Raw genomic sequence first — 12,656 nt, 5'->3', positions numbered from 1 at the left:
TTACATGGATTATTTAGTCACATGGTTGTAAGCGAACATGTGTACTCGAGATAACACGTGTTTAGACGTACAGTATATGTGCATATGCTTTTGTTTTTTCTTTTTCTTTTTGATGTTTCTTTTGTGTTTATAAGGGCACAACTTGGCAAGCATTTGTACTATTTAGCCACATCATATTGTAGCCATACCTATTTTTGTCTATTATACTGATGCTACCTATGTTTTGTGCAAAAAAACGTGAAAAAATAAAGTTAAAAAAAAAAAAAAGAACCTATGCCAGGATCCTGTTTCAGGCTCTGCTTCAGGAGAAGCTCTCCCAGCTGAGCGTGCCTGACTCCAGCTGCAGGTGGATCACAGACTTCCTTTCTGACAGGAAGCAGCACGTGAAGCTGGGGAAAAATGTCTCAGACTCACAGACCATCAGCACCGGATCCCCCCAGGGCTGCGTTCTTTCTCCTCTGCTCTATTACCTGTACACATACAGTTGCACCTCCAGTCATCGGTCATGTCTGATGGTGATGAGTCTGCCTACAGATGGGAGATTGACAATCTGGTGACTTGGAGCAGACAGAACAACCTAGATCTCAGTGGCCTAAAGACAGTGGAGATGGTTGTGGACTTCAGGAAGAACTAAGCCTCACCTGCCTCCATCACCCTCTGTGACTCCACAATCGACGCAGTGGAGTCTTTTCGCTTCCCGGGAACTACCATCTCCCAGGACCTCATCAAGAAAGCCCAGCAGAGGATGTACTTCCTGCGGCAGCTGAAGAAAATAAACCTGCCAAAGACAATGATGGTGCACTTCTACACTGCCATCATCAAGTCCATCCTCACCTCTTCTATCACCATCTGGTTCGCTGCTGCCACTACCAAGGACAAGGGCAGACTGCAGCGTATCATTTGATCTGCTGAGAAAGTGATCAGCTGCAATCTTCCATCCCTCCAGGACCTGTACAACTCTAGGACCATAAAGCGTGCAAGTAAGATTGTGGCTGACCCCTCCCACCCCGGTTACAGACTCTTTGAGACACTCACCGCTGGCAGGAGGCTGCGGTCCATCAGGACCGAAAGCTCTCACCACAAAAAAAGTTTCTTCTAATCCACTATTAGCCTTATCAACAAGTTCTGGAGCCCCCTCTGACACTGACTCTCTCCCTCTCCCCATCCAGATCGACATGCTACATTAACGTAGCATCTTCAGACTTTCTGCATAACATTAACAGTCTTTATTTATTTGTGACCACTTCAGCCTGTTGTATATCTGCACATTTATAGAATTCTGTGAATACATTGTAAACTCTCACTGTTACATGTCATATACTTGTGCCTCAGTTTGCACTACAGCTCCTTCGTTGTAGAAGATTTTGTATATATGTTTATATTGTTTAGATTTTAATACTTGTTTTTTTATCTTCCTATATTTTTTACTTAATGTTTATTCTGCACTAACTACACCAAGTCAAATTCCTTGTGTGCAAACCTACTTGGCAATAAACTTCTGATTGAACTGATGAGTCTGAAGCCTATTAAACCCTTAGTTGTGAGGACCAACCTGGTACAACTAAACATTACCTATACACAAAAATCCATAGAAAACTAGCTCAGCCTTGATCAATGGAACAGAGCACTAATTGGTGGGCAAGTTTTAGTTCTACAGTATGATTTTGCTGAGTTCAACCTCTCTAGTTAACATCTGTAAACAATGACAACCTCAGTAATATGAGAAATTGATTTATTTTAAAAGGGATAAAATGGGCATTTATTAAACGACATGCTCAGCAGCTTGAACTTCTGCTCAAATTTCTCTTGTTTTACATTCACCTTTTCAAGGGTTCTTATTGAAATTGTGTCAGCAACTAGAGGAAAATAAATTCAATGTTAGATCACAATTTCTTTCAATGAAAAACACATTTATTATAATGAGACTTTGAATCTTTATAAAACGTTCTATACAAGTTTAACATAACACGTATGCATAGAATTCAAGTGCAAAAAAGGTTCAGAGTAAAATAATTGATAATATAATAAAAGAGCACAATATTAGTCAGTCAATAACAACAAAAAATTGGGCAATATCTACTAGTATTTCTAGTACTGCTCAAAAGTACTGCTCAAAACATAAACGTAAAAATAAAAAAAAGGGGCTCTATGCGACCTGTTTATTTTTAAGCCCCCTGTTCCTCACAAAATCCCTGATATTTTGAACAGTTCTATGCTGCAAAACACGATCCTCTGCAAGCCTGCACTGCTCACACTCCAGTTTGGATGCAAGGTGTCCCTTAGAAATATGAGTTCCGAAGTATTTTGTGACTGCTTTGACTTCACTTTCACTCCATGGCTTTTTCACGTATCTTCTTGACACTGCCAATCACAAGAACATATTTTTCTTGCTTAGATTGTGAAGATATCCAATACAGCTAAATAGTTGACTTTGTTTTTATGTTCTATACAAATGTAATGTTCACCACTGTAATAGAATAAAGTGTTATTCAATTACAGTGGTATATGAAGACAGCTGACCGACACGAATGGACGACTCAAAAGACACAACTAAGATCTAAACTGAACAAATACCATCAACGCAACACAACCAGCATGCCTTGGGAAACCACACAGATAGGGTCTTTCCAGAGGATATAAGATGAAGTATATTAAACCTAATTCAATTTAGTCAAATTCTTTCTTGGGTCATCACCTCAACTGTGCTACTGCACTGTTGTAAATGTAGGAAAAGCAGCTTTTACCTTGGGAGCTGGTGACCTCCTGGGTTTTCAACTGTTTTGTTTTTCCTGCAGAAAACAAGAAATGCTCTTTTGAGAATAGCTTGTACACACTACAAACCATTTGTGGAAAAGTTGCTTAATTTTCAAAGCCAAATTATAATATTTACAGTATACAGACTGAATAAGCTGTATCTTACGAGAAGTGGACACTATAAGATAAAAACTCATTGTGGAAGTGAACAGCCAGTCCCTCTGTATGGTGCTATGTGTTTTTGCAACATGCTTACAAGTGTCAAAAAGAACAAACTATAAAAGATCGCTCACTTAGCTAACAGAGTAAATGGTCTTCTTCACAGTATCCCCAAAGTTACAACACATAAAAGACAATATTCATTTACATAGGCTGATAAGACTCTAGCCCTGGAGGAGCTGTAGATGTGTATAAATGGAACTCTCACCTGAGGCTGCATTTATTGTTTTGGGAGACTTCAGAGCCAACATGAAAAAGGTTCTCCCAAAAATACAACCAACACATCACTTTTCCCACTGGGGGTGAGCAGACTCTGGATTACTGCTACACCTGATTCAGAGACAGCTACAAACCCCTACCCATCCTATCTTGAAAATCAGACCACTGCAACATCAATGAATATCCACATATGTAGCCCACTACAGACTCTAAGTGCACTGGTGATGTGGTCCCTACAGCTCCTATCTGCACCTACCCAAACCAGAAACCCTGGATCAGTTAGGAGATTTGTGCTAAGTTTAAGGCACGAACAACGAGATATACAGGGACAAAGTGGAGTCGGACTACAACAGCTCTGACTCCATGTGGAGCGGACTATGGTGCATCAGACTACAAAAGGAGAAATAGAGACATTGGTCAGCACACCACATTGCTCCTGGACAAACTCAACACATTCTATGCTAACCAGCTGGTGTTAGATCAACAACCTCTCTCTGAACATCAGCAAAACTAAAGAGATGATCGTGGACAGGAGACAGCAGGGTGACAGACACCTGCATATAACAAATAAACCTGAAATTCGATAAGACCTTTATCCCCTGTTATACGTACCTACATCCTCAACATGACCCCCACCCTAAAATCACACATTATACCTTTAGAACTCTTAGACTCATCCTGGGTCAATGACAACTTTTTTTCTTTTTACTAAAACTCTGAACACAAAGACAGTTAGGCTTTGCTCAGAGTGCAGACAAATCAGATATGTTTATCAAATCCTATCTTTAGGACTGACATATCAAGAACAGTAATGGCAGCTTGACACCAACGGCATGTGCACTACAGTTGATGTTTTGACAATCTGAAACCTACACCACAAAAAAAAGATTTGCTGTTCAAATCTTAGTCTCTCTACAGGTTTTAAGTAGCATCAACATAACTTTTAATGTTACACTACCTAAAAAGATCAATCCATGGCAGCAGCATAATAATAATAATAATAATAATAATAATAATAATAATATTTACCTTTGCGGTTGCTGGCCTCCTCCTGGGCTGAATGCATACGTTTTCTTTTTCCTGGTGAAGAAGAACAAATGTTGAAATCGATTCCTCAAAATTTCTGAGCATCAGGAATCTGAACTTTTATTTTGAAAAGCTATGCAATAATGTAACTATTTTATTTGGAACCATATACATTGTAGAGGCAAATTTTATCACTCAATGTCTAAAACTAAAACATCTCAAAATAAATTGAAGTATCTCCAGTGATACAATTATATCCAAAAAACATAATATAACACAAATCTTTTCATCGTTGACAACAAAACCAATTAACCATGATACCCAAAGTGATATTGATAAGTAGATGGCTGTGTGCATAGGCCTTCAAATTAAGCCAAAGCACATGACATTCAGGCCCTACCTGAAACTAAGACTGACAGTAGTACAACATTCAGGGGTGCAAACTCATCAGGGGTAAAAAAGGTGACAAGATACCGACCCCCTAGGGGGGTCCGGGGGCATGCTCCCCCGGGGAATAAAAAAAAAAAAAAAACTTTAAAGGTGAATTTACAGTCAATTTTAGCATGAGACTAGGGTCCAGATTTACTCAGGTTTGCACAGCTTTTGCTCCTGTTAAACCTGGACAATCTGTCTCTCTGTGTTTGGTTTTAAATATGTGAAGAGGGTCTTCAGCCTATGCAGGTTTAGCATGAGTAAAAGCTAAGCCTAACCCTAACCCAAAACTTGGAGAATCTGTCCCTTGATGTCCATCAGATGAACCTTGCAAACCTTGCCTTCAAACTAAATAAAATTTAATACAGACTGATTGATTCATTGTGAAACATTTATTTATTGATGTAAATGTGTTTTCTGTACGTAGGCTATGCTCCGAGGCAGCGCTGCTCTTTCTGTCCAATAACACACATGAAGCTTAAAAATGCCATAGGTTACATAAAACATATTAATAAGCGGCAATATGTATTTAAAAGATGTTCAAGTAAACGGTTCGGTTCACGGTTTTGTGGTCATGGTTTTCGGTTCGGTTTGGTATACTTTGATCGTTGGGAATATCAATCATGTCTTGTATATTCAATTCAATTCAATTCAATTCAATTCAAATAACTTTATTTTTCCGTTAGGAACTTCATTTGTGTAAAAGCATCAGTGCAGGTTTAAAACAAGATAAATAAACAGATAAGTACATACATGTTAAGAAAAAGTTAGAAATACAAAGTCAATGTTAAAAAGAGAGGAGGCACAAACACACACACACACACACACACCCACACACCCACACACCCAAGCCAAGCCAGGTCAGCTATTCAATAGTCTGATCGATGATGGAATGAAACTTGTCATGGCTCTCTTGGTTTTAAAAGTAAGGGATCTGTATCTCTGGCCTGAGGGTAGAAGACTGTAGTGATTATGTAGTGTGTGTGCAGTGTCTGAAGCTATCTGAAAACCTTTTTGTTTAGTCCGTCTGCTGTAGATGCTGTGAGGTGGTTCCTGTGCCAGTCCGATTATTTTACTGCTCATGTTTATGATTTTGTTAAGTGGGTTGCGATGTATGTTGGACAGTGAACCAAACCAGGCTGTTATATTAAAGGTGATGACAGATTCAATGAAACATTTGTAAAAGGCAACTAAAACTGACTGGTGAACCTGAAGTCTGTGGAGTTTCCTGAGAAAAAATAAACGCTGCTGGCACTTGGAAAAGATGGCTTCGCTGTTTGTGTGAAAGGTGAGTCTATGGTCGTTTATGGTCCCAAGATATCTGTATGAATTGATCCTTTCAATCGGCTGGTTGTTGACTGACAGAGGGGGGATGGTAGGGGGGGCTTTACGGAAGTCAATGACCAGTTCTTTTGTTTTGGAGGTATTGAGGTCAAGGCAGTTCTCTCTGCACCACCCTGCAAAGGTGTCCATCTCAGCCTGTAGTTGACCTGGTGAGTTGGTAGTGTCAATGATCACAGTGTCGTCAGAGTATTTAATGTAAGTTATGCCCGGGTTATTGCTCCTACAGTCGTTGGTGTAGAGTGTGTACAGGACTGGAGATATTACAGACCCTTGTGGGGCTCCTGTGGAGAGTGATCTGGATGAACTGAGGTGACCATTGACTCTGACCCTCTGGCATCTGTCTGACAGGAATGAGTGGATCCAAATGATTAGGTGTGGGTTGACGTCCATCTGCAGCAGTTTCTGTCCCATCAGGTGAGGCTGTACGGTGTTAAATGCACTCGAGAAGTCTACGAAGACCAGTCTGACGAGTGACTTGGGCCTCTCCAGGTGTGTGTGGGTGGCGTGCAACAGGGTCAAAACGGCATCATCCACACCTCTGTGCTGTTTGTATGCGAACTGGAGAGGGTCCATGTGCATACTGACCTCCTCCTGGAGCTGGGAAAGAATAAGCCTTTCAAAGCCCTTCATAACCAGAGATGTTAATGCCACAGGCCGGTAGTCATTATTGCAGGAGGGGTTGTTCTTTTTAGGTACTGGACAGATGATTGATGATTTCCAGAGTGATGGGATGGAGTGTTCTGACAGGGAGCGATTGAACAGGTGGCAGAGAACACCAGCTAGTTGGCTGCAGCAGGACTTCAGCAGCTGACCAGAGATCCGATCAGGTCCCGGCGCTTTGTTGGGTTTTGTCCTTTTCAGCATGAGTTCAACCTCTTCTGGCTGCAGCTCCAAGATTGCTTTGGTGGGTAACCTGGAGGTGAGCTCAACCAACAATTCCTTCCTCTCCTGTGAGTAGTCAGACTGGTCAAATCTGCAATAAAACTGATTGAGATCCTCTGCCATTTTGATGGGGTCAGCAGTCTGCAGTGTTGAGTTGTTACTGGGGAGGCCAGCCAGTGTTTTAACACCACGCCACACGTCTCTGGCTTTTCCCTCCTGAAAGAGTTTCTCGACTCTCTCCTTGTAGTTTCTCTTTGCTGCTTTTATTTCTTTATTTAGTCTGTTCTGGATGTGTTTTGACTCAATTGTGTTTCCTGATTTAAATGCTATTTTCTTTTCATTCAGAGTTTTTTTCAGGGCTTTTGTAATCCAGGGTTTATTGTTAGAGAATACTTTGACAGATTTTGTGGGAATAGTCGTCTCCTCACAGAAGGTGATATAGCGAGACACTACATCAGTGGCTTCCTCAAGGCTGCTCCCCTGGGTTAACACCTCCCAGTCTGTACTTTCAAAGCAGCACTGTAGTTCCTCAGCCACATCATCGTCCCACTTCTTCACCAGCTTTTTTACCACACCCTCTCTCTGAAGTTTAGTGCGGTAAGAAGGGATTAGGTGGACAACATTATGATCTGCAGTGCTGAGGGGAGGTTTATTGTATGCTTTATATGCGTTCTTTATATTTCCGTAGCAGAGGTCGATTGTTTTATCGCCTCTGGTGGCGCATGTTACATACTGTTGGTAGGTTGGGAGAGCCTTGTTCAGCCTACAGCTATTAAAATCCCCCAGGATGAGAACAGGAGAATCCGGAGATGCACATTCAATCTGATGGACACACGCAGCAATAGCCTCTGACGCGCGTGTGACGTTGCCAGAGGGCGGGATGTAAACAAGTACTAGAGCCAGCTGACCGAACTCCCGAGGGAGATACTTTGGTCTGAATGACACTGCGAGCAGCTCCAGGTCAGGTGTACAGCAGGAGTCTTTGACAGAGGCAGTTCTGCTCCAGTCACTGTTAAAGTACACACACAACCCACCCCCATGTTTCTTCTGGCTACTCACGTTGTCCCGATCCAGTCGCAGTGGAGACCCGAATCCGTCCAGCGAGAGCTCTGAGTCCGTGATCGTGTTATCCAGCCAGGTCTCTGTGAGGCAGATCAGGCTGGCTTCCTTGTAAGCCCACTGACATGTGATGTTTGCCTGTAGTTCATCTAGTTTATTCCGCAGGGAGCGGACATTTGCGAGAATGATTGAGGGGAGAGGCGGGCTCCTCCGTTTACCGGTAAGTCTCTTCAGCCTCTGCCTCACTCCACCCCTCCTTCCCCGCTTCCTTGTCGGAGCACGGCCCGGTCCACGTTGTCTCAGTAGCAATGATCCACAGTCGTACAGGTCCGGTACGGAGTAATCCATGTGCTGCAGTAGCAGCAGGTCATCCCGGCTGTACCGCAGCATCTCGCCTCCTCCGCGACTTTCTGAGAGGGCCATTAGAAGCTCCTTTGTCCCCAGCAGCAGCAGCAGTGTCACCAGCAGTCTCATCGTGAAAAAGAGTTCTTAGCAAGATCTGATCTCAAATACAAGACCACAATCAGAAGGGGAAAACATTCATAAGGTCCGATCAATCAACCACTTCGACACTTTCATTCAGGAAAGCACAAAAAAAACACACATTGTTGTGACAGTCTGAGGTTAAAAGTAGGTGAGATTCTGGCTGCTAGAGAGGAGACATTGATAGTTCCAACATGTTTTAATTTATTGGGCAAAGAAAGTTATCTAACAAATGCTAAGAACAATTAGATATTCACTGAAATATATAACCTATATTTATTAATTGTGGTTCTTACAAAAAATATATCTTATAAAATATAAAAGCTAAAATGTCTCTTAAAGCTCTGCCCCTTTAATTAGTGCATACTAAATAATTTAACTTTAGCCTACTACTTTTACAACCACATTATTTACCAGCAACATAAAGTGAAGCAGAGGCAGAGGAGTCCTGCCACAGTCAGTCAACCTCCTCCTCCTCCTCCTCCTGCTGCTGCTGAACAGGTCGCACTGGAGCTAGTCTCGCTCGCCAGACCCTCCTCCAGAGAAGAGGGAGACACTGGAGCTAATAAAAGCTAAACGCGCTAATCGGCCGCGATCGCGATCATCACACACACGCGGTCCCATACAGCAGACCTACAACACTGCTGGCGCATCTTCTTGTTCCGACTCTTTCACTCGCCATGCTCAAAAAGTCGCGTTAGTTAGTCTGTATTAAAAGTCACCACTCGCTGTCATCCAGATAAGGTGCACGCGCCTTAAAGAGACAGGTGCATTGCTTCGCCTCGCCTCGCCGGACCCCCCCCCCCTCTCAAATTTTTTTTTATTGCGGATTTACACGAATCACACAAATGACCCATTTGGGATCCAAAACGGCGAATTTCGCCGAAAGGTGACAAGTTTGCACCCCTGAACATTTGAAGTACAAAATAAAAGTTATGAATGACTGGAGACCTACCATTAGAGCTGGTGACCTCACTCTGATTTTTCAGCTGATTCGTTTTTTCTACAGAAACAAAAAATACCTTTTGTAAGAATAAAACTCCAAACCAATTCTTTAGTAGTACCTCCAATGAAATAAAAATAAAGAAAAATCTGTGGTATTCCCACACATTACCTTCTGAGCTGGTGATCTCCTCAGGATTCTCCATCCCTACATTTTCAAGATAAAGCAAAACAGGCCTGTGTCATCAATCAAAGTAATGATGACAAAAGTAATGGAGTCTAAATGTTTTCAGGATGTGATTTTAGTTTTGCGATTTAAGCATGATCCTGACATGCATATTTGTTCAGATAAGATAAGATTGACTTTATTGATTCCACACTGCAGACATTCACTTGTTACACCGGTTCACAATATACAAGGTGGATAATAAAATACTCATAAATAAATAAATAGGGTCATCCTGGTGGCTCTGCTATATACATACATACAGTATCTGTCAAATTTTGGACATCAGGGATACCATAACTACTACTACAACTTAATTGAGTAGTGCTTGCCATAATATGAATTATTACAGCAGTTATGTTATCTTCACTTTTATTAATTGAAAGCTTTACAGATGACCTTTTGACTCAATTTTTTTAAGCTGCAGCCAAGTCATATTCCCCATTTGCAATTTGTGAATCAAGTTGTAAGTTACACTACTTGACAATTGCTAAAGAAATGACACAATGCATAAGATTTCAGCGCCACTCCACACATAGCCATGTTTTCTAATGCAGACAGACTGACAACAGGAAACTGACAGCAGAGAGACAGACAGAACACAGACAGACATACAGACAGGACACAGACAAGACACAGACAGCAGAGAGACAGACAGGATACAGACAGAGACACAGCAGAGACACAGACAGACAGGGCACAGACAGCAGACACAGACAGACCTTTACAAAGATAAATTGGAGTTTTCATCAAGAGGTCAATTAACTACATTCATTATTGAGGCTGTGGTTTATAGAAGCATTGAACTCTTACAATATATTGAGATGTAGCTCCCTTTTATATAAAGCAATAATAAAGCCACAAATGTGGAATTCACATAGAATGTGTACTCCAATGTTAGACACTGAACCCTTCACTGCATTTTCGAAGAATACATATGTTACATACCCTGCAGTCCAAGGACAGGTTCTGCCACTTCATCTCCATCATCTTCCCCATCATCGTCACTGTCTCCACCATTGTCCTCATCATCTTCAGCATCTCCATCAATCGGTTCCAGTTCATCTAAAGAAAAGCATGTTGATGAACACATAATTTTCATACATTGTATTATTTACTAATTAATAATAATATCATAATACTACTATCATCTTTCACAAAGTGTTCTCTATAAAATTCTCCATTCCAGACTAACTGCTTGTTATTGAATTTCTTGTTCCTTTAATGTATTGTACTACCTGTAATGCATGATGTAACTGTAACAAGCTATTAAAAATAAAGATAAAAAATAAAAAGTACTCTTGCCTTCAATCTCAATCTCATCAAGAGATTTTCCTTGGAATTTCGTTAGAGATCCCTTCTCCATGGCAAGCAAAAGCTTTGAGATTTTCGCCATTTCAATTGTTGCCTCTGGGAGTCTATAGAAGTCTCTGTGGACTCGAATATCATGCCCTAAAAAATTAGCCAGTTGGTCCAGCTCATTGTTCTTCAAGTTGAGAATCTGGGAGAGTGTCGCTACATGCTTGCGAAGATGCGTTGACCTTAGATATTCTGGATTCTTTGCTCCACATTGACTGGCAAACATCCTGATACAGTCCTGCCCCCTGTAGAAGCTTGTGGAGGGACACTGTGACCTTCCAAATAGGAAGGGGTTGTCATTGTGCACATTGCATGCATCTCTTTTATTTGCAAGAAGTGTTGCTGCAGTGACAACCTCAGGGTTCATCAAAAGAGCAACTTTTCTCCCTCTTTTTCCTATGATTTCTACCCTGCTGAAGTGCCTGGTCAGTCTTCGTTCAAATGGTGTGAGACCAACAGCTATGTCCTCATGGAGCTCGGTCTTGTCTCTTTTCTTGAAAGACTCCAGTTTCATTTTCGACACTTCTCCTGCACGACGTCTGTTGAATATAATTATTTGCACAAGAGTTACCCTGGCAAGTTCGGCATATGCCTGTGGAGACTCGTTCTCTGTTAAATTTTTAACAGCGTCAGCAGATTTTTGTTCCAGGTACTGGTGGAACCGCTGCACGTCCTGAGTAAATGGAATGGTTGACGGTTTGTTGAACTTTGCTTTGTTCAAAGTTGCAAGAGCAGTGTGTGAGACAAGCTCAGTCCATTCTTTTGTACAGAGAGCTTGGAATCTTTCAGCTGCGCTGATCATTTTGTCATCTCCTGCTGCAATACCCCTGCAGATCATAATATCCCCGATCTTTTTTAGGGAATGCCCTAATTTCAAAGCAAGACTCGGAGTGTGATATGAATGCGTGTCTTCATGAAAGCCTGCAACATCTCGCACAGCCTCAATGACTTTATAAAAATTGTTCGGTTTTGCAGCATCTTCAAAACTAAAAATTGAATGATTTTTTCTCAGGCTCAACAAGAGCCTCCCCATTTCTCGAACCTTCTGTCGTATACTGTATATTCATTTTTTGTTGGATCGTTGCCGTGTTTATTGTAAAAAGACTGACCGAGTTGCAGTATGAGAAAATCGTTCCGGACAACAGATGCAATCTCGTCCTGTTTCATGTTCCCAAGGACCTTCCAGAAACCAGGAGAGATAGCTTTGGAAGATGTTGCCTCTGCAATATCAGCCAGTGCAAGAACTTTGGTCTGACCAGTTGCTTCGGTGTCTGTTGCAGTTTTTGAAGGGCATCTACGCAGGTGGCGCCACAGTTCTTTACGTACAAACATACCTTTGCAATACAAACAATGAACATACATTTTTTTGTTTAGTGGCTGTTTTTTTCCCGGTCTTCTTTTTACTTTCAGAGGTCCACTCTGATTCTCCATAACCGTTTGGTTGTGTTGGTAATTCCCTCGGTTACGGAGCTTTTCGAGCAATCTCTTTCTCTCTTTTGAATGTGGAGGAAACATGAATGCCTCAGCAATAGCTGGTTCTACTTTTTCATGTTTTTTAAGGTGCCGTGCAATCTTAGACTGAGGGATATTGCAGACATAACAGTAATTTTTGTTGGTGCAAATGTCTTTGGGGTTTGGGTTTACAGTGTCTGACGTGCTCTTGGAAGCAGCCCCGTCTCCATCTTCAGCACAGTCTATGTGTTGTGCAACA

At 41.6% G+C, this 12,656-nt stretch overlaps 1 long non-coding RNA gene across 1 annotated transcript; it reads right to left on the bottom strand.

The window, feature by feature from the left end:
* Positions 1 to 2,163: 2,163 nt before the first annotated feature.
* Positions 2,164 to 9,569, bottom strand: LOC146964279 (uncharacterized). Its single transcript, XR_015034698.1, has 5 exons — positions 9,533 to 9,569; positions 9,374 to 9,421; positions 4,222 to 4,272; positions 2,745 to 2,789; positions 2,164 to 2,361 (listed from the first exon to the last, which is right to left on the bottom strand). It is a non-coding gene; the product is annotated as an uncharacterized LOC146964279 (long non-coding RNA).
* Positions 9,570 to 12,656: the final 3,087 nt, after the last annotated feature.

Source organism: Trachurus japonicus, chromosome 22, assembly GCF_045865225.1.
Source record: "Trachurus japonicus isolate A0001 chromosome 22, Traja_1.0".
In the NCBI taxonomy this organism is placed as follows: domain Eukaryota; kingdom Metazoa; phylum Chordata; class Actinopteri; order Carangiformes; family Carangidae; genus Trachurus; species Trachurus japonicus.
Note: the sequence above shows the minus strand (reverse complement) of the source record. Positions and strands in the feature narration are given on the sequence as shown.